At 48.4% G+C, this 22,659-nt stretch overlaps 1 protein-coding gene across 2 annotated transcripts in view; it reads right to left on the reverse strand.

The window, feature by feature from the left end:
• LOC131205397 (uncharacterized) overlaps window positions 1-22,659 on the reverse strand; it is an 89,440-nt gene that overhangs the window by 15,689 nt on the left and 51,092 nt on the right. The gene's annotated exons all lie outside the window — the stretch shown is intronic.

A 22,659-nucleotide genomic window follows, 5' to 3' on the forward strand; every position in this document is an offset into this window, starting at 1 on the left:
CGGACGCTCCGGTTTAGCTTGGGGCGGATGTGACACCATCGTGAAGCTACTGCTGCTGCCACTACCACCACCACAACCACCACCGACACTGACACTGTCGGTCGTTACGGAAGGGCCGACCGAGTGCTGCGTTTGACCGGTGGCCACCGACGACGACGATGACGACGCCGATGGACCACCGGCTCCCGGAGTGATGCTGACACTCGCCTCGTGATGCCGGCTGTCGTACTTATCCTTGCGTGTTTCTGCACCGATCGAACGATTCGAACGGTCGGTATGGTCGCCGGAAGCCACGCGGTCAGAAAAGTGGAACGGTTATAGTTGGCAAGCGTTACGTTTTGGTGTTTTTTTATTCACACAGTGTCAGACGGTTGCGTGGGTTGCAAGGCAGCAAAATGCATCGGTGGTTGCAAGTGTCACAACGTGTTGGACATGTGAGAGTTTGTGTATATGTGTGTGCATTAAGGCGTTAGGTGGACGCGCAGTTGGTCGTTGGTGAGGTCGATAAAATTGTATGTTTTGTGAGCAAAGTTGTTCGATGGAGCGATTTTGTGCACAAGTTTCGATCGTTTACCACACACGGAGGAGCGTAGTGTTAGGGAAAGAAAGAGAAGAGAAAGATAAAGAAAGAAAATACACATATAGCACAAGGGCACCAGGGTGCTAAGGTGTTACACGGTACGCAGTCCTACTTTGCTAGCGTTAGTGAGCGTTACGAGGCGTTATGGAATGCAGTATGTGATCGGTGAAATGAAGATGGGCGCGAGGCAACGGATAAGCGATGGACGATGACGGAGCATGTGACAAATGATGTTGAACACTCGGAGTTTCCGTTACGTTACTACGCAGCTTGCCTTACACTACGTGTCACTACGAGCGTTACAAGCGGCGAGCGAAATTCGAAACGACAGTGTAGCTCAAAAGCGATTTTTGGGATCGTTGGTCCGACTATACTAAAATCTGTGGCCGGAGCCACCCCCCGTCTAGTTGGAGAATGGAGCACAAGTTCTACAAAGACTAATTATTCAAACTTCTCGTGTCCTACAGTTGCTGACTAGTCTAGTTTCTATTGTTAAGCCATGGTGCCGCTAGGTGATCCGCATAAAGGATCCTATTTCGTGGCACAACACATTCTTCTGTTGAGAGGGTTTGATGCAATAAAATCTGCATGGACATGTACTCTTAACCCCGTAAGCTGTAACTATTTAAAAGACATTGACTAGACGTCTGACAGTGTGATCGATAACCGATCTCCGTCTTGGGAGAGAAATCACACGATATTGTTGTTGAAAATGTTGGAAGCCGTCGAATAATTTTGAAAAAGCGCGACGGGAATAAATCGTCGTACAGAAGAGCCTTAATCCAAATGCATCGTTCTGCCGAAAGTGAGCGACAACAACGAATGGGGCGGCAGTTGAAATGCTAGTGGCCACAAGTGACTACGAAGTAGAACACAAACGTCTCCGTGCTTCTAATGGGACTCTTTGTTCACTAACCTGCTGCAAAACTTTACCCTTTTTGCGTTTCGTTAACGTTTGCCATAGCTGGTCCCTTTTGTAGTACTTCCTTGGCTGATAACAATTTTCCGTGCATGTTTACTACACCAATTGGCTGACTCTAGCCAGCGGAGGATGGTCGCAGTCGGAGCGATAATTGGTAAACTTTTGCTTCGACGGCAACGCTTTGCCCCATCTGTTTGTGGTACAAGTTTTCGTCATAAGAGACACTGTGTGGGAAGATATTCGCCACCTTCTGCACCCGGCTAGGGGGTTTGTTTGGCAAGAGATTTGGTTGTTTAGTTCACGTCACGGTTATAGATGCGATAACAACGTGAGATTCACTCTCACGTTCCGACACTTAGCCTACACGACATTCGATTTCAGTTTCTACGCATTATTTGAACATCGGTTTATCACGGATGAGTGAAACAACAGTGGTCAACATATGGTTTTGTTATTCCCCAACAAAAATCGGCTGAGAGGAAGAACTGTAAACATGCCGTTTTTTTTCTTTGATTCCGAAACAAACGAAACACACGCGCTGCTAATCGTGTAACGGCTTGCGCCGAGTGACCGATCAATCGAAAGGGCACCAGGCGCCTCCATCGAGCCGAGGTTGTTCTCCTCAATGGGTTTCGATTGGCACGTACAAGCATGTAATTTGCGGTTCTCCTGTCCGTGTGTCGGTTTTAATTGCGCCGCTAATCAAACCGAATTAAGAATCGGAACGGAACCCGCAAATTGCGCGGCGGGAGAAATAATGATCGAGCAAACCTCCTGAACCGCTTCCGCTGTCAGGTTCGTTAAAAGTTGGCTTTTGGCTGTAACTTTTGTTGGCAATAAAGCTAATCTTGCGCGGATTGAGGAATAATTACGAATCTTTCAATTTGGCCCGAAAGATTCGGCTTGGTCGATTCAGCAAAGTTAAATTTGTGTGGGTTTGTTTTTTTAATTTAAGCCCAACACAGATAAACCGCGAGAATTGACGCGAAAATATTATGTTTTACCTAGTCGTTGGCGTCTAGACGGTGTAGAGGTTATTATTAATCGTTTCTCTCGTGTATTGTGGGGTCGGTCAGCGTTGCTGTTTTGGGTTGCGTTCTAACGAATTCCCAAACTACGTGTTGACCACCAAACTAATGGCCAATTAAAGTACACAAACGGTGGGAAAGCCGGTGAAGCTGGGTTACAAGCATTTCCCCGGTGAGACAACAACGCGACGACAAAAGCCGTGGCATATTCTAACTACGGTGATTGCGCAATTTTGTCAATTTTTTTGCAGATCAAAAGGCACATTCTCTGTTCTGGCGCTTCAAAAAGGACCTTTTGGTACGTACCAGCCCATGGCAGGGACTAATTATTTATTTTGTTTTTTTTTGCCAAGCTCTTGCACGTGTTTATCTGTTTAGCTGTGTGCGTGTTCGTCACCGGTTTGGCCCCGGTTGTGTAATTTGCGAATTTGTATCGCAAACAGTTCATCGGACAAATATTTATTCGGTCCGAATAAGGCTTGGGGAACAGGTTAGGGTAGGCCAGAATGCGACACCGCATGGCGGCGATCGCCCTAATCGATTAGCAAATTTACTGCGGCAGGGCACAGGGGAAACGCAAAATAAATATTCCATCCCTGTCTGAGCAGTCCTGGTTTGCTCAGCTGGACACACGTCGGCCGACTTTTATGGGCTCCATTGTTTTAATAGATTACCCATAAAAGCGAGCCGAAAATCCAATCTTTTACGGGTGCGAGCAATAAATTGCAGGGTTGCAGAAAGACTTTTCTTCTTTGCCGAGCCACATGATTGACATCCCCGGAAACGCAGTTGAGCTTGTGCGAGATTAGACGCGATTTCGATCCGCGGCTCGGGGCCTGAATCAGCGTCGCTTGGAAGCGGCCATGCTTGTTGTTTGTTTATTTACGCTGACACTGAACTTTACACCGATGCGCAACGATCGCGTAAGACGATGACGTGCATCGCGCGTACGACACGCGTTTTTATCGCCCCCGTCTGACACCCGGGGGAAGGATCCGCCATATATCACTCCCAAAAATGGCCCAGATGGCCCAAAAAGGGGTCTGATGTAACCGAGAGTGAAGAAGTAAAACAGCAAAAAGAATGACGCGTCTGCTAAATTGATGCACAAACGAAAGCAAATCTGGCTGAGTCGGGAGGCTAGACGTCGGCACCGTTTCGCTTAGCGCAGCGCAGCAGTCCGATTGAAACATTCCCATCGATGGAATGCAATTACCGAAAGAGCTTCCCGTTTGCCCGGGGGCAAGTGGCTTTTGGCGCAATGAAAGTAAACATCTGCCTGCCCCGCGGCGCAGCACCACGCCGCCAAATTGCATAACGAGGCCTGTCAGTTTTGGGCAACGATTTGTTTCATGTTGCCCGCGGTGCACCAAAATTCAAATTTTATTTATTTTCAAAGGACTGTGTCCAATTTCCACTCCACGCTTTTTATCACAGCACAGTGTCGTGCCATGCAGTGAGCCACGATTTTAATAGCACTTCAAATAGACAGATTTGATGGATGGAAAAGTAACAGCATTTTCCAGCAACGTTTAGCGGGGTATTTGAACGCGAGAGACCACGAGAGAGATGTGAAATAGAGGGAAACCGTACCCGGGTCGCCCGATGTTGCGATGTTCATCATCCGGCACATCATGAACAACGATTCCCCAATCGAACATTATTATTATTACATGCGCCGTGGGAGCGCCTGAACGGAACCCGGTATGCAAGAAATATGCATGACGATGCGCGCCATAAAGTGTCCTTTGCTTGCCCATCGCCGCGACACCGATGGTTTAATATTGCCAATATTTATAGCTGCCACCACACACAGGAGGTAACCAAATTTGCATAGTCCTTTCCATCATCGTAACCATGTGATCGCGTCGAAGGTGAAGGGCAGAAACAACGGCGGAATGCAGTGTTTTCGGGCGGAACGACTGCGAAAATGCTTTCCTTGGGCCATGTGATGCCACATCTTATGTGCCGACGGTTCTGCCCAGATGGTGCACACCGACCGAGGGTGAGCATAAATGGCATATTTTATATCAAGGACGTCTAGCCGTGTGTGGCGCACATGAGCACGGGCCGTCCCGTCGCAAAGTTTGGTGGGGCCACAGCACCACTCGAGACGGCCGGAGACGTAACGTTTATTCGCACATTTCTTTCGACGCCACACAAAACGTACGGCTCCGTACGGTTGACGATTTCGAAAGCAGTTTTCGTGAAATAATTTTCTTTACCTTTTTATTTTGCCCGTCTGCGCGCCTTCGACTCGGGTGGCTGGCGACAGTGCGACGCACCCGTGCCCACGTTGGTTGGTGCCAAAAAGCAAACGACCCTTTTGTGCCCGACCGGCGCTGCTTGCGTGTGTGGGTTTGTTTGTGGGCATGATTCGGCGACCGGATGCAGTATAGATAAAGGTCTTCAGGGGTTGCCGCCAAACAGCGTAAATGCCAATGGCGACGCGGCTTCACTGTCATTGTCAATGTCATGGATAACAGCCACAACCGCTCGCTCAGACATTCGGTGATTTCCATCCGGCCGAGAGCCGAACCGAACCGAAATATAAATATGCACATGACATTCGTACTCCGTGCAGTACTCTGTGTGTGTCGAACATTATGCCGAGTAATTTCGCAGTTTTTTGGCAGCAAGCAGCACCGTGAGCCGGACGTGAGAGAATGTGAAAGTACCGCTTTTACGTATCCGTTTCCGTCGGTTCCCCATCACGAACACGTGTTCGGTGGAGGCGCCCGGTAACGCGTGGAATGACGTGAGGGTTCGCGAGTTCCACGTACAGCGACGTGGGGCGACCTGAACGATCGAAATGGGACTTGGGTGCTAGAATTTAAATGCCAGTGGCCAGTGAGATTCGTGGAACTTTGTCGCCATTCGAATTGGTTCTTCATATTAAAATTGGTTTGGCAAATACACTAACGATAAACGCCATCATACGGTCCCCCGGCCATTCGTATCGATTTAGAAATGGTAATTGGAAATTAATCAGTACGCTAGAAATCAGTAATTAATGGCTATGTTTCTATTGAAATTTCTATGAATTTAACAACGTTGGCGAACAATTGGCCAAGTGTATCGACTAATCACGAAGGAATTTAATGCGTTTCCAACGTTGTCGACATGTTAATTGTAATTGCAGGTTGTTAGGCAATCAAGTATAATTTTATGGATGACTGAGCGAGTGTTTCAAATCACGTTCTTTTCTCTGTCGATTAACTTTATTCACGAGCTTTTCATAATTTGTATCAAAAGAAACCACAATCCAGTCTCTGAGCATTTCGTGTAGGACATTCAATGCAAAATGCAATTAAGATAGGATTTCATTCAAAAAACTTCATACGCGAAGGGCACGCTGAATGGCCCACACTGCGGCCTATGTCGAAAAGGCCAAGGCAGCGACATTGAACACGCCAGGGACGCCCTTCTTCTTACGACAGAAATAGGACCACATGTTTTGATCCGCGACGTGATCCTCTGTGATGAGACGCTGCGCGCTGTGTAATGGACTTTGGTGGTGACGTTTTGGTGAAGGCGAGACGATGACGACACCGACCGTCGTTTTATGCTCTCTTCGAATGGATCGAACTGAGAAACGCTCTTTTTACTGTTTCAGTTCAGTATGGGACGTGATGAGCGTCGTGTACCGTGGAGAAAGAGAAGCAGATTGATGTGAACACTCGAGAACAGGATTTTTTACACGCTATCTTCGCTCTAGTTTTGGGGCCCCTTCTTGAAGCATGCTCAAGTGGATTGTGCTCACCTTGAACTAGATATATTTTCGCTGTAATAATTTATCGATGAAACTGAGCGGAAGAAGGGAGTGGCGTGAGTCTTTTATTGCCAGACTGAAACGTCTCATAAAATCCGAGCACCGGGAAGCACTTCCTTTGGGGGCCAGTGCGTGAATAGAAAACAAAAACAAACCATCACAAGCGTGGCCTCGTTTGAATTGCACATGGGTATGGTTTTCTATAAACCAAGCACTGCCATTGGCACGAAGAAGAGTTCCCACGGACCCCAACAAACGGTGTCGCTGCAACAGGCCAAGCATCAAAACACTCAGGAAATTTCTCAGAAAAACCGTGCGAAAACAGAAATGGAACACAATAACGATGTTCACACATTGTATGACATACGCCACGAGTTAGGACGATATTTCGCATCGATCGTTGCACGGGAGTTGAACAATTGGCCAACAAATATCGCATAAAAATAGCACCCACAACGGCCCCTACGACGCATGGGATGCGAGCTAAGTGAGCAGTGGGATCCACCATCGATGGGCCATCCATCGGAAGTGTGAGTGTTAAATTTAGACAACTGAAAAAACCCAAAAGAAAACAGGGTGCCGAAAAAACGAGCCAATATCGCAGCATTCCGCACACGCTCAGACAGCAGCAGAGGCCACCTGCTGCTTGAGTCGACGGCCTCTGCCGGCGAACACACATCGTGGGAAGAAATAATTCGATTCGAGCTTTAATGTTAATCGAACTACAGCTGTCAATAACAAATTCGAGCAATTACCCGTTCGAGAAAACCCGATGAAGCCGTTTCATTCGTTTTAAATAGCGAACAACTAATTGAATCCTTGGGAGACGAACCAGCACCTTGCTAACGGCCGCTCTTGTGCCGGTGCACCGTGTCGGCACAATCAACGCACCGCGTGATCGTGTCACGCGAAATCGGGCACAATGGTGATCGTAAAATGGAAAATTTCCCTCCCAGAACGACGGTGCGGAATGTGCTTCACCTTACGCACCCCGAAAACAAGGTCGCGCCCGGCCGCGGGGTTGCCGATGCCGTTTGAGGAGTGTGTCCCTTCCCGTAGCACAAACGCCTCTACGAAGGAAACCGCGCGCCGCACAATCAGATAAGAAGGAACGGAAACCACACTTCTCTCGGCGGATTGCTGTGGGTGTGTGTGCGAGTGGCGTGAAATTACCAAATTCCGCAACGCAAAATACAAACAAACTTGGCCGCCGGTGGCCCTGATTGGTGGTGGCTGCAGGATGTGCGCCTTCGCCCCGCGCGGTGGTGGATGTTGACCGTCGAAAAATTATATTTCCGTCATTTAATTTGAGCATGAAAATTTCATTTCAACTTTTACGATCAACCTTTCGCAGGGGTCGCCCGGGTGGTGACGGCCGCGGCTAATGCTTTCCACGGTAGGTAGGGCGCCGTTGATTGAGATTTTCCTTTGGGACCGTTACAGGAGGTCGCACGTCAGCGTCGGCTCTCCTCGGCGTGGAATCGCGCAAGTATAACTAGCAAGTTGCCAAGGTCAGAGGTAGAAGGTAGTTCTTGGTGCAAATAAAGTATGTGCGCGCGATTGGCAAGCTTTTTCTTGCAACGGAACGAACAAAATTAGTCATAAATCAGAGTAAAACGAACAAAAAACACCTTAAAGTAAAATCAGTTTGTGTAAAAAACGACTGAAACTAATGAGCAAAAATAGTACGGTGAATATAATGCACCGACGGGAGAGGATAAAAGTAAACGAAAGCGAAACCTCCGAAAATGGAAAGCAAAATGGGATTATAAGCCCATTTTGTACTCGTCGTCGTGTTTACGCTTGAAAAAGTGAAGAATTTTCCCATCGATTAACGCGAGTCCCATCGCCACTGCCAGCCGTGGTCTGCTATCCGAAAGGACTACGTTGAAGCATTCTGCGTAACATTACGGATGTTCGTGTAGCTGATTGGCGGCAGCGCACGACGGTTCACGGCAGTTCACGGTGCTACCTCCGACGACGACACCGTGGCGGATGAAATTAATTGAATCGTAATCGGAATGTTTGCAACAAACGTGCGCGCCACGTCGTAATAGGGAAAGTAGGACGATGATTAAACGCAAAGTCTGCTGCAGGTGGCAGCAGTGTTCGGGAGCGATTCGATTCGAACGCAAACAACGGGCAACGCTGTGGGCCAACATAGGCCCATTTGACTCGGCGTGTCAAACGGAAACTAGTGAAATGATTAACGATTATCATGCAACAGAACGCCTTTTATTCGTGCACGACACGACACTGTTTCATCCGATCGCTTAACGGTAGCATCAGGTGAAAATTGGCTCTTGCGTTGAGTAGACACATTAATCTACGAAGTTAGTTATCACTCACTGAGACGATCACTTTTCGTCCTATTGAAATACATACACTCAACGTTTTACTTTTTTGAGCATTCCAGCATTCCGGTAGAGAAAATGGAAAACATATGAAAAGGAAAATTCGCGGACAACCTCTAGCGAATATGTCCTGAATGTGAATGGCATCCGAAAGAGGGACACTTTTTACAAACTTTTCTTTCTCTCTCTCGGTGAAAGAAAATAAACATCAAAAAGAGGCAACACTCAGCGCGGTGTGCGAATCAGACGAGCAATGCGTTGCAAATGGTAGCATGGGCGTCGTATGTTTCTAAAATCTAAGATGGCACACCATTGCCAGCCGCCACCTGGCCATTTGCAAAAACCGGCGACAGCGGAGAAGTGGTGTTTACAGCGTGTGCCTCGCGCTCCATACAAACGCCGGTGCTCGCAATGGATTTAAGAGCGCTCCAGCTGCGTACGGTGGTGGTATTTTAAATTGGGAATCGTCTCGAGCGCCCCATTTCGCGTGTCTGTGTGTGTTGCTGTTTATAGTAAGTGGGTGGCTTCCCTACACCGCCCTTGGCTAATGGAAGCTCTGACAGGTCGGCAGGCAGGCGATCGTTACAGTCACCCGGCAATGGGCGCCGAAGATGAAAGCGAACAATAATAACCACTTGTCGGGGAAATTTTCGTAACTACCGTTGGGAGATTTAGCGCTTGAGATGGGATTTTCTTTTTTACATCCATTTTGTTCAATTAGTGCTCGGAACGGAATGAGTGGCGCCGAGTTGTGATAGGAAAAGTTTGAGTGATAATAGAAACTGGATTGCTCGGAATACACGAACTAACTTCTAGATATTGATTATTTTCATTTCATTGACCAAAAACTTGAGCCTCACCCACAAGTTCTACTCGTGGTCAGGCCGTTCAGGATATTACAAAGGAATCCAATATTTTCACACTCATAAAGCGGCCATACGCCATAAAAAGGCAAACGTTGACGAAGCAGTAACAAAAACGACTGACGCAGTCCTTATGCTCTTAATCGCTGAGTGTTTTATGGTTCGACAAAAATACATAAACAGGCGATAGAAACGTGACTTGCGGGACAAAACTGGAACTCCTCCCCCGGTAGAGAAGGTTTTTATTTGTTCTCCACGTGTCGGCGGTTGGTACCTTCTCAGGGTAACGTTTCACCGGCAGCTGCAGAAAAACATCGATGCCGAAAATCACAATGCCGGCTTGTTTAAAGTATCCCATCCGTCGACGTTTCGTTACAGGGCTTTTCGTTTCGCCTCTCACTCACCGGCTTGAGGTACAATGTCCAAAACCCGAGACCGATGTGGGCGAGAAGCATATGAATGGGTTCGGTTTCGGTGGGCTCTTGGTGAGCGTAAGACGAAATCGTAAACCGGTCCAATGATGCCCGTTTTACTGGCTGTTACCTGTGCCGTGCTCAATCAAACTCCGACCCAGACGACGGTGTGTTCTGTTACAAATTGATTCAAACCATTGTCGACCTCCGGGAAGGAGCTTCGACAGGGTGCTACTGTATTCACTAAAGTTGAGTCGGATGGTCTTGAGACCGGTATCGTTACCGAGTCATCGATTATATCGATGAAACAATGCTAATGTAATCATGGAATGCATCCTCGCATCGGACGGTTTCGCCGGTAGTCGGATATCCGGTGGGGATGTGGGACAGCTTGTTGAATGAAATTGTGGCCCGATTGAAGTTCGGAACACTGAACCCACAACTAACCCAGTAACTTTTGCCGATAAGCCAGCCTTTCGGTTGCAATTTCGTTGGGGTTAGTTAGCAAATAGCACAACGACAGAGCGGAAAGCTCTTTCCTGTGGGAACCCGGCTGGGAAGGAAAAGCAAGCGCCAGGAACCGCATCCAACCCACCCAGGCCGGCTGTTTTGTACACAATTGTAATCTTGCAACAAAATCGCAACTTTGTGCCTCAATATTCTTGTTTGCTCTGAAGTCTGGAAATGAGAACTATTCTCTGAACTGGAAAACAAGTAAATAAAAGAGCAGCAAAGAATGGTTCGAGCAACTTTCTACAGCCATACCGCGGCCGTGTGTGCTGGTAAAAAGCAACAAATAAAATTATGTAAGCAATTTGGATCCCGCAATGCCAGCGACAGTAGTGTTATACAGACCCGTTGTGACCTTATATTTTACCCACTTCTTTGCCGAACTAAACACAAAATACAGCTCCGGCAGCCACATGATTGATGGACACTGTAATACGCCCCTAGGAATCGTTGCCCTGTACAGAAATTGGTTTTTACTATGCGCTTCCTTCAGTGCCCGGATTATTCCTTCGATTCGGCCTCGGGGTTTTGGAAAAATAAAGTCAACGGGGACCAATCGAAGTCGGAAGAGAGCGAGAGAAAGAGCGGAAAAGGAAAACCTAGGGACAAAGTAAAAGTTTCCTGCCGGATTCACAAAATGGCCCTCAAGGTTTTTCGGGCCAATGGGAGGCACACAAAAAAAGGAAACATTCTTTGTACTGTCAACCACCGGAAAACGGTACAGTAATTTCCAATCTCCCAATGCTCAAAGTGAACCGTTTCGTATACACCGTCGCCGTGGCAGGTCACGGTGGCAGGTGCGGACGTACCGAGGATCAATTTGCGAGCAGGATTTCCGCAAGCCGAACGAGAAAGTTCGCCCGAAATAAAGCATTTCCTCACTCTGGTGGGTGATCGATCGGCAAATTGGCGAAACCGGACCCGTTCGGAAACAAAACTTGATTTGGGGTTGGTAAGAATGGAAAGAAGGAAAACAAAAACACTGCTTATTGCTATTCAATGCAACGTCAAAGGAATTTGCCACGCCTCGCCCGATCGTTCGCCTGATGGAGGCGCATGGTGCCGCCTGTCGGTTGTTTCAAAATCGGTTTTTTATTTTCTTTCGTGCCCTCGCGTTACGTAACGCAGCAATCGATCGCAAAACCGCAATCGGCCCGCGAAGACCGTCGGTCGCACTCCGGCGTTCTCTTTAAAATGTGGCAATCATTTGCCGAATTTTATGTGCTCACTTATCGTCGGCGTTCCCCACTAGTGGTCACTCTCGATTAGCTTTTACGGCCGCGTTACCGACCCCCGGCGCCGGCCAAAGCAATGAAGCGTGGTTTAAATATCAGAAATCAACTCGTCCCCGACCGAACGGGGACCTTCTTCACTCGACTAAGGCACCATTACGGCGTGTTATCACCCCGATTAGAGGGTCGATCGTTTCGACTCGGGGGGGGGTTTGTCTACACCGGAGTCATAATTTGCAATCCTAACTACGAGCTGGAAGGTTGCTGGGAACATCCTTAGCGGAGCCCGTGATCAGAAAAAACAAGATGTAGCTACCTTCGTTCAAACAAAATCAGTCCCCCCGGGGGGTTGTTGGTCTGCATAAAAAACGAAGGCACGGATTAAAGTGAGTCATTCGGCCCGTCCTTCGTCCCAAGAATATTTCGCAAATATTCCATTCACATAAATCGAACCCCAAATCGAGCACGGCTAAGGCGACTATAGCCAGATTAAATCATCGTTATAAATTTTGACCCATACAGGAGGGGCGGTCGCGTGGCGGCTTGAGGCATCTCACGCATGACTCAACCTCGGACAGGAAAATCGATGGAAATTTCGAGTGGCGTAGCTAACGAACGTCGAGTGAAAAAAGCGAAAACTTGAAAGAAACCTCTCTTTGGCCGCGGTCGGTCAAAGTGAACCACAGTAAAATATCGCCAAAATTTCTCACTCTGAAAATCACACTTGGAGTAGGTCCAAGAAAAATCAGTATTCACCAGCCAGAAACCTGAACTGGCCACAGTCGGAGCAGCAGCAGCTACCATTATTACAAGCGCATTACAAAGAACAAAAGCAACGCCTTCAAAAACTGGTGCCGAGCCCGAACAACATATTACAATAACACTTTTCGTGATTATTTTTAGTCTTTTAGGCAGCAAACTTTGCACGAAATATTGGCTACAAATTGGCGTTGGTGAGCCGCCCCGACACCAGCCACTACCACCGATGATGATGACGGCCTTGCAGGGATTTTTGGCCCACCGCCACGGAACGTGGACTGCGAATGAGAAAAATGCCCCAGCCAGAGATTCGTGAAGAAAGGAATCAATAAGTTGGCTTTCGCCGAGGCCGACCCGTACCTTGATGGGAGTCTGGCGAGCGGAAACGGAAACCGGTTTTCCGGTTCCATAGCACGGGCGCCCACGAGCGACCATGCACACTTCACACTCGGAGCGCTCGCTCTGACCCCCATGGGCCCCCGGTGGTCCTTTAATTTATTTTATTCACCCACCGATTCATCCACTGGCTGGACCACGGTTTAAGTGTTCGCGTGGAAAGTGGTGCTTTCGAGTGGGATGTAGCATCGTCCGGGGCCGGCCCAGGTCGTGCTTCTCGGTTATGCCAGGATGCTACTATAGCCATGCCACGGATGCCCATCCAGCGCACACTCTCGAGAGGCTGATTGCAAATTTCATTCATTCAGCGCGCATTAAACGCTCATCTGCCGGTGCCGGAGCGGTGTGGGCGGGTGATCACAGAGAAGGCACGAGAGAAAGAGAGAGGCAGAGTAGGGTAGATTTTCCGGGAAGAAAATCAATCCAAGTCCAGTACAACAGTTGAAATCTGCGCCCATCGGAAGCATCCTTTCCAAGCAATCTGCACAAAGCCTGCAAACAACCGGAACACAACACCCGATGCGTTCGCATCCGCCATCAATCGACGGTGGCTTTCGGCACGATCCCAAGAGTCGCATTGGCTTGTGGCGCAGCACAACATAATCGCAATTGTGAGAGGGCTGCTGCGTGTGTCAAATGGTGGATCCTTGAAATTTATTGTGCCCCTTCAACCTGGATCATCCGTTGAACGAGGAGCTGGGACGAGCTCCCATATCGAGCAACTGTCGAGTTGCGTGGTTGCAAATTAATCGAGACTTCGGAGAAGAAACATAAGAAACAGGAGACCTTGTCGGTGTCGAAATTTATGCTCTTGTCGGAAGCGCCTGGGGAGATTAGCTAGCTGGTGGGCTACTGTCAATGCAGTGTGGCGGTAATGAATTTACGAAGATTTGGCCCTGCCGCGAGCAAAGCTTCTGTCGGGGGGTGAAAGAGGGGCGCCGGAGGTCCGGTTTATGTAGCACCATTCCTTTACCATTGCGTGAAAATGTCTCCGCCGGGTGGGGATGGATTTTCCGTAGCTTCGAGTGGAAGAAGTTACTACATAACGGAAGCGCACAAGATTTGATTCAACGAAGGCGCGGGAGAAAAAAAATTAATCACATAAGGCGTCGTGTGCTGTTGGTTGACGGTGTGTGGCTGTGAAGTTTGCGAAATCAGCATGAGGATGACAACACTAGTAAATGAAAGCTAGTGAATTTGGTAGTCAATCTTCTAACAGTTATTCAACTTTTGATAAATTATTCTGATTAGATAGAAATACTACTTTTGCGAGTACTATTTGGCCATAGTGCTGGGAAAAGTGAGTTACTATTTTGAAAAATGCAAAATAAAATTTCAATACAATTTTCAAAAACATTTCACATCATTTCGGAAACTTGTCAGATCACCCTCATATGTGTGGTAGATACTATTCGCTGCCGTCGTGCGCAGGCATTGTCCGGAAGCCACCTCCAGAACCTGATAGGTTTAATCTGTAGGAAGGAAACTTTTGCGCGAACAAACCGGTTGCGGTGGAAAACTTTGGAAACTCGTGCACCGCCGCCGAACGATCGCGGCCGGCGGCATAAAATATGCTCCGCTGAAAGTGTTTCAATTGCGAAGCTTGCGGGCAAAAAGATACTACCGTTCCCCGGTGTAGGGCTCCATTTTCCACAAAGTGAAGCCCCGTTTAAGCGTGGCCCATTCACGGAAGGGCCACGGTACAGGGTTATTAAGGCTGTCGCCCGATAGTACGCTGGTCCCGCGATCGGTGTGTGCTCAGGTTCCACCACCCTCCGAAACCGGCTACCCAAAATGTTATGCTGAAGGCCATCGCCCCATCGATTGTTCGGTCTCAGATAGAGGCGGCTTTCTGGAAAGCCCCCAAAACAAATGCCAACCCCGATCAGGCTAACGGCAGCTTTCGCCACTGCCACGGCCACGGGTTTTGTGCTGCTTTTCGAATAAAAGAATTCGAAAATGTCCTGGATGAAAGGCAGAAAAGATGGTGGGCAGAAATTTATAAATTCCGCACACAAACGTGCGCGCACTCGGCTTGGCTCATCGGTCCTTTCTGCGGGATGTGACACGTTTTGCCGCAGGAAACGCAAATCCTGTTGGGCTGGCGTCCTTCGGAGCCTGTTTCGTTTGCCTCCTTCCCGGAACTCCGGAGCCCAAGCCTCCAGCGGTTCGTGTGCAATCGGATCGATCGCAAAGGACGAACGCGCACCGAGGCTCAGGTGGGGATATCAGTGGCTGGCTGGGCGGTGGCACCAATTGCTTCGGGGACGACACAACGGCCACCACGGCCCTTCGAATGAAAGGTGCTCAACTCAACTAAGAAATGAACGAACAGATATAAGCTTTTGTGTGCGGGTGGTGGTGACAGGCTGGGGGTGGTAGCCCCCGGAAGCTGGCGCGATAAAATGGAGGAAAACATAAAGCAACATCAACAACGCAACACACCGCAGACACTTCCAAAGCGTTGGCGAGGCGCGAAGAAGATGCCTCGGGCGGAATCTAGTGTGGCGAAGGATGGATAGCTCCGAACATTCCCTCCCCGTTGCCAGTGGGTCCCAGCCGTGCCCACGAAGGAGCCTGATGGAAAGGATAAATATTGGCACAAGAAACGCCAACATGGTTTGCGGGCAAACGGTTTCAAATAATTCGTTTGGCGGCGGTCCTTTTTCAGCCCCGCGAGTCCCACGTTAGCCTAGGCTCTATCTTTGAGTGAGTTTTTCATGGGCCACTTTTTACGATATGTACTTCCCGCCCCGGCCACATGGTTCGAAAATGGGAGAGCGCTTTGCGTCCCACAAAAGGCGTGCAGCAGCGTCAAGCAGTGTCATCATTTATGACACAATTTTTACTTTTACACAAAAAGCTTTTTCTTAAAAACATTCAAACGGTTTGTCTGTTTCGTTTTCAAATCACACAGTATTGGTGGAAAGCTTTGGACAGCAAGTTGGTTGAGTGTGTGTCTGTCTGCCAGTGAATGAATGAGTCGATTTCCCTGGAAGTTCTCCTCGAAACAGCGAACCGCGCTCATTATACGAATGAAATATATGCAAATAACATTTAAAACACACACTCAAGTCCAGCAATGCCGATGCACGGCGTAAGTAGCTTGAGATTATTATTAGAACGGATATTTATGCTACATTCCCAATTAGCACAGCTCTTTCGGTGGCGAAAAGTGACTTCTCGTTTCTCGCCAATTTGCCCAAGTAAAAATGTGGCACACGCCGCCGCGGGTCTATCTTTAACGAGTAAATACTTGAAAGTTGTTTGGCAAAAATAAACACTTCATCGCCACGGGGGCTTTCCATCGCCGAAAGGGACATTCGCACCGTTTCCTTAGAAGTCAACGGAGCTTCACGGAGCCACATTGAACACCGGGCAGTATCACCACAATACGTAGAATTGCCTCTGCTGGGGACAGATAAACTGACAGATGGTGGGTACTGGTTGTTGGTAGTGTGCTGCTCTCCGACAGAGAGAACGAGAGAGAGAGAGAGAGAGAGAGAGAGACCGATAGAGATAGAGGATCGCCTTTGACATCGCTTTCATCTTTGAAAACACAGCCTTCGATTATGCTGCCTTCCGAAGCATAAATGAAGCGCAGGCATTGGGTGAGCTACCATCGCTTTCATCACGTAACCCCATTCTGGGCGACCTTCATTGCAGTTGCCACGTGTGCTTCGGAGAACCGGGGAGCATTTATGCTCGAGAGCACAAGTGTGCCATTGGGACTATTTTTGAATGTTTTCCGCTTTACACGCCAACGGCAGCGTTGTGGAGGACCTGGAAAGCCCGTCCGACCAGCGATTGGGCAACCCGGTTTACCACTTGTATCAATCGGGTGCCGAAATGGGATGCGAATGCTCTCCGAGCAACACTGACCGACAATCTGCCCCGTATGTTACATCCGGTGTGACACAATGATGGCTTTCCCGGTTGCCCCGGAGTTGACTATAAAAACAGTACACCAAGCCCCGACCGTTACCGCAGTGGCAAGCCGACAATCAGAAGCACAACACCACACCGAAGGAGATGCGGAGTCAATCGATAAAACGTAAAGCACTAGCTGTTGGGGGATGTGTCCTGCTGCTGGCAGGATTATTGGGACAAAGCTCAGCCCAAACACTGTTCATTAATGTCAATGCCAGCACGGGCCTTTGGACGTTGACTACTGGAGCAGGCGCATCGCTGACCATAGCGGGCAACAGTACGGGATTGCTGTCGTTGATTACATCGTTACTTCAGCCAATCACGACGACCACGGCAAGCACCACGACAACATCAACAGCGGCTGCCACTACAACTTCTGCGGCCACTACAACTTCCGCGGCTTCAACAACAACAACTGCCGCAGTAACAACAACAACTCCAGTCACTACAACATCCGTGGCAACTACAACATCATCGGCCACAACAACCGCAGCTTCAACAACTTCTGCCGCTGCAACAACAACAGTTGCAGCCTCAACCACTTCTGCAGCCACTTCCGGATCTACAACAACTTCCGCAGCGACAACAACAACTTCCACCACAGCCCCGCTCGTTGCCGGTTCGCTGAGTGGCACCTTCAGTGTCGGTGGTGTCGGAGTGAACGCGGACGTCGGCGCTGGACTCACGGGGCCTGCGGCCGGAACCGGCCTTGTGGCCAACGCTCTCGGCACGGCCGGAAACGTCCTGGGCGGACTCACTAATGCAGCACTCGGAACGGCCGAAAACGTGGCACAAGCCGCCGGTTCAGTCGTGACCGGGGCGGCCGGGATTCTAGGGAATGCCGCTGGCACGTTGCTGAGCGGGGCCGGCAACATTGCCAACAATCTGGCCGCCGGTGTCGGAGGTTCCGTGCAGGTTGGAGCTGGGAAGGCACATCGCCAGTCTAGGATCGCGGCTATAGTCTAATGCATCGGCACGGCGAGTGCGTTCCTAAGTTGTTCCTGGTCTGCCGATTAGAATTGCAGATCTTCGCAATAAACGTTTGTGAATTGTTCGGTACAGGCTATAGTGTTTTTATTCTTTCGAGAAATTATGTAATGTTGCTGTAGAGCCCATTGCACCATCGAGAGAGCTTACATCGGCCAGCAGCATGGGGCAAAAGTGCGATTGGGTAAAACATAATTGCTGACTGCCAACAGCAGGCTACAGAAAAAAGGAGGAACGAATCCTAACGAGCGTATCACTAGATCTGCCCTAGAAAAATGGCTGCTGACTGCGGAGAATCGAAAGCCATGGACGGTTAGGTTTCTTGGGGCTCAAGTTTCGGTTCCATTTTATTTTCCCAGCCACCCAGATTGTCCCAGAGCCTGAGTGGTCGGGTTTAAAGTACACTCGAGAGCCATTTGCCCGTCCGTGGGACTTGCTTATGGCTCATCCTCCGTGACTGTCCTCGGTGTGCCGCCATCCTGCCACATCGCGCCGTAGTGAATCTTCGGCGAAGCACAAACCAACGTGAAACATGAAGTCGTACAAACCACGAAACTTAAACACCCGTTATCGATTGTACCCTAACCGAGGACCGAGGACGAATGTTGTCCCTCTACTTCATGACGCGTTCTTTTACACTTTTTTTCGATAACCAGGGCGACGATAGTTTTTTAAGAGACTTACTCCAGCTGACGTTGCAAAAGTTTGGTGGCTTCATTGGAGGTTTCCGGCACACCTTCGAAAATGTAAGTGCGAATAGAAAGTTTTCAGCCAAGTTTTTGTCGTGGATGGGCAAAAACGAACGCTAGTTGTGCGATAAAAAGTTTGTGTGGTTTGTTTGAATAATTTATCTCGCAAGTTTGTGTGCCGGAAAAGATCGTCATCAGCAGAAACGGAACGTTGCTCCAATCTAGGGATTGTGTCCCACAAGGAACCCCACTACTTAGGCAATCGGTTGGAGCACCAGGAGTGCAGTTTGATCTACAAGCTGAGCACTTTAAGGTGCCGGGGCGTAGGTAGACACTTTTGCGTCAAGGAGAACACCTAAACGCTGGGCGCCCACTTGCCATTAAAATATTGTTCCAAAACACCTCTGAGTGTTTGGGTAAGTCAGTGAACCGCTTTCCACGAATTTCACGACGCAGCCGTTAGACAGGAGCCTTAGAAATACCAGTGCCAAAACTCAAGTCTCCGTGTCAAGCGTCAACTTGGGAATCTTCTGTTGAAATGATTAACCCAAATTAAAACGCTGCTCACGGGCGGGCTGGAAGTTGATCATTAATTCACCACACCACCGCAAGCAATTCATCAGCTCGGTGTGATGCTCCGTCGGTCGGTCGGCTAATATAGCGTTCGATGCTTGTGTTTTTTTCGGAGCAATAAAAATAAATTTACGGCCAAATGGGTGATAAAGTGCTAGAGGTAGCTGGCCGGAAGAATTATCGAATAGTGCTGGCGCTTTTGGGCAACGTTTTTCATTCCTTTCAGATGAATCATCCCATTTAGAGTGGCCTTGTCGTGCCGTGACACTGCACACCCACAACTAGCCGTTTGGATTTCGTGGTAAACCGATGAACACGCCTTTTATCAACCTCATGATTGAGTGAAAATATCACTCCCAGAGAGCCTGAGAGCGCCACAATTTTATAGTTCCATCGCAGTCTTCGTGCGGCGAAGAAGCGCTGGTCACAAATATTTTGCGAGTCAAACATTTATCAACACGTCATCCATCATAATGTGGGTTCCGTTTTCTATGCGAACCCCACCGAAAGGTCAGTGCATTGTTTCGCATCTCTCGACGAGAGCGACGGGCGCCATTTGTTTGAAAGGGGCACATAATGACACAAGAGTATGGGAAGCAACTCATAATTTATTTCCAAAGACTACAACACCGCGATGATGGCGTGTGTTTGATGAGGGCGCTTTGATTATGTACCTAGGTCACGATCGGCCGACCACCACCCGGCGAGAGCGAACGAAAGCCCCGGTAATGGTCTTATTAATGATATAATAACGACCTTCCGGTGTTGAGGTTGTGGCGCCGACGCCGCCAAGAAAACGTCGAAATTCCATCAAATCACGCTGTTCGTGAAATGGGAGCGCCTTTTATGTTCGTCAAGTGCCCTGCCAGCAGGAGACGCAAAGCAAAACCAAAAGAAAACACGGCGAAACGCAAATGGCCAACAACATGGGCCCGCTCGTATCCGACGACGATATGGAGCTAGTGCCAGTGGGAACATGATATGTGGCTAGAAGAAAAGGGAAAGCAAAAGCATGTTCACTCACGGTTAAAAGCTCATACATAGTATGATCGCTAAAATAACGAGATTTTATTTTAAAAAACAATGCAGCTTCATCTGTCAGTAACATTGTTTGAGTACATTCTTTCTCTGTCAAACGCATGCCTTTCTTGTCAATTTCATGCAAATCGGATTAATTAAAATTAAAAGGTTTTACGCGTTTATGTGTCAGTAGATTTCGTACAAACATGGAACAAAAAGCGATGATAAAAATAGTGTTTTAAACTTGATGAAACATGTACTGAGACCTACAGTTTGTTACAACAAGTTGATGGTGATGTGTGTATGAGTAGAGCAAGAGTGGAGTGGAGTTTAACCGATTTCAGGAGAACTCGTGAGGACTTGGAAGATGAAAGGCCTGGGCATCCACAAGTCCGAAATCAATCACAACTTGGTGGAAAAAGTTCGTGAAATGGCGAAGACTGAAGATTGTAATACAAATAAAGACACTATTTGGATAATTTAAAGAATTAATTGAAGAAAAGAAGAGTTTGGGCTCGTGTTGTTCCTTTTGCATTAACAGCCGACCAAAAGGACACTCGTGTAACACATTCGAAAGACATGATTAAAACTGTCCAAAAGGACAACAGCCCTTCGTGTTCGCCTAATCTGTTACCATGCTCAAATTGCCTTTAAAAGGATCCTTTTATGAGTAATTGAAATTAGATACGTTTGAAAAAGAAACAACGTATCTTTAAAAAAAAAATTATTGAATGGATGGTGCTGCATTTAATTTATTAAAAAAATATCTCGTAATTTTTAAACCATACTGTGGATGTGGTGCGCGATGATGTTGACAAACGACCACAGTCGGGGGGCGATCGCAACAATTTCGCCGGCTAAAGGATTTCTCACATTTGAAGTCCAGCCTGGGTGAGACACCGTTCAGGTTGCCAGCTGGGTGTGTACGTGGCGCCCCCGGGTTGACAAAGGTCGCGACACTAAAATGTGGGCGATGGATGTGCGCTTTCATGGCTATAAATACTTCTTGCGTTCGGTTCGCTTTATTTGACACCTTGATTTCGTGCGGGAAGCCGCCGGATGGTGCCGGAGGGGGGCTGTCGAATGTACCCGAGATTCTGGCCTCCGCCAGAGCGTGGAGTGACCGGCCGGGCCGGGCCAGGAGGAATGCATGAATCATAGCGCTCTGCTGCACAGCTGTTGCCCGGTTTGGCCCTTTCAGTACCCGAAGAATTTCGCCACGTCGTGCCATCTCCACCACGTTCCGCTGCCATCGAGAAAACGGAAATGAATCAGGCGCAAGAAGGAGAGAAGAAACCAGTCCTGCCACCTGTCAATCGTCGTTGCCGCCGAGAGACGGGCCGGGCTGAGGGTGTGGCATGGCCTGGCCAGACGACTGTCGCCAGCGCGCGCTTCACGTTGGTACAAATAAACAAACGATTGTGCGCAGATTTCATCCCAAGTCCTGTGGACCAACAAAACAAGAAAACCCGTTCCCACATTACCGAACCACAAAAGCGAGTGAATCGCTTAACCAACACTTAAACACAAACCGCACGGTGCCGCGTCGGGATCCGTGGCGAGACAATGACATTGAATTCCACGCCGCTGACGGACGCCCTCCGATGGAGTGGCTGGCTGGCGACGGATGAGTGACGGACTTTAAAAATAATCTCGACCTCGTCACGCACCGATAAAAGCGGCAGGGCATACGCAAACCACGCAATTCGGGTCTATTCGATCTCTGGGCGATCTCCGCGCTGTACCGCAGGTGGCTGCTAGTAGCGCCATGTGGTCAGCGCCGCTCGGCAACTGTCACAAGTTGGAAGCGTGGAACTTGTCGTTGTGCAATAAGCTAGGCACGCGCATTCTCTGGTTGAGTTCCGATTCGCCATCGATTGAAGGCTGATCGATTGTACTTTGAAGGAGTTGGAAAATTCAAATGAGAAAAATTCTCACGATTTTTCCGATGATGTTGCATTGCAAAGCGTGTCGCGCAACAGCTGTCCTCGCTTCGTACATGCATAATTCAGTTTTATTGCTCCGACACGCGCCACGCATTTGATTGCTTTTTAATCTTTTCCATCTACGAGGGTCACTATTTATATTTCGGGAATAGGAACAAAAACAAATAGTGAAGCTGCGAATATATTTTTATTGTTTTTCAAAGTACTCGCCACGATGATCGATACACTTTTGCATGCGCTTAAACCAATTTTCAAAGCATTTATTCCATTCCGAATGAGGTATCTCCAAAACATGATTTTTGAACGCTTCAAGAGCTTCTTCGGGCGATGAAAATCGTTGACCACGCAGTTTATTCTTCACGGATGGGAACAAAAAGAAATCATTGGGTGCCAAATCAGGGCTGTACGGCGGATGACCCATCAATTCGATGTTTTGAGTGCTCAAATAGTCTCTTGATTGAGCCGATGTGTGAGAGCTGGCATTGTCATGATGAAGAACAATCCGACGTCTCTTGTTTGTTTTCCTTATTTCACCGAAGATTTCTGGCAAACAGATGGTTGTGTACCACTCAGAATTTACTGTTCTACGATCCTCTAGAGACACTGTTGCAATATGACCAGTTTTCCGAAGAAACAGGCCACCATTTTCTTTGAAGTGCTTCGTGTGCGAACAACTTTTGTTGGA

The sequence above is a fragment of the Anopheles bellator genome, chromosome 1 (assembly GCF_943735745.2).
Source record: "Anopheles bellator chromosome 1, idAnoBellAS_SP24_06.2, whole genome shotgun sequence".
Classification (NCBI taxonomy): Eukaryota; Metazoa; Arthropoda; class Insecta; order Diptera; family Culicidae; genus Anopheles; species Anopheles bellator.